Raw genomic sequence first — 798 nt, 5'->3', positions numbered from 1 at the left:
TCTTCATTTACTTTCTTGTACTTTTTATAGGTGTGATGTTTCTTAGGTTATATTTCAACTTATCTTCTTTTCCATAACATGCAATAAAGGTATACATTTTCCTCTAAGCATTGCTTTAGCTGCATCCCCCAAATATTGATATGTCACATCTTCATTATTATTCAATTCAAATTATTTTCTAATTTTCATTGTTATTTATTTTTTGACCCTTTATATGAAAGAGTATTGGCTAAATTCCAGAGAATTGGGAATTTCTAGTCATCTTTTTGTTAGTCTGCCTTAATTCCACAGTGGTCAGAGAATGTAGTCTGAATAATCTCAATCTTTTGAACATTGTGGAGGCTTTCTTTAAAGCCTCTAATATGTCAATTTTGGTAAATATTCCATGTGAACTTGAATGACCCTTTCACAGGGGTTGCCTAAGACCATCTGAAAACACATATATAATTACATATTGTTTTTGTGATTAATCACTATGCTTTAATTATGTTCAATTTGTAACAATGAAATTGGGGGTCACCACAACATGAGGAACTGTATTAAAGGGTTGTGGCATTAGGAAGGTTGAGAACCACTGCTCTAATATGTCAATTTTGGTAAATATTCCATGTGAACTTGAGTGAGATATGAATTTTATTGTTATGTGAAAAGTCTTCTATCAGCTTATATTTGCCATTTGGATCTATGTTAATTGTGTTCAATTCTTCTCTAGATTTACTGATTTTTAGCAGCTTTATTGAGGTATAATTGACATATGGAAATGTAAAGTGTACATATTTGAAGTGTACAATTTTATAA

This window comes from Myotis lucifugus, unplaced genomic scaffold, assembly GCF_000147115.1.
Source record: "Myotis lucifugus unplaced genomic scaffold, Myoluc2.0 scaffold_1426, whole genome shotgun sequence".
NCBI classification, from domain to species: Eukaryota; Metazoa; Chordata; class Mammalia; order Chiroptera; family Vespertilionidae; genus Myotis; species Myotis lucifugus.
Note: the sequence above shows the minus strand (reverse complement) of the source record.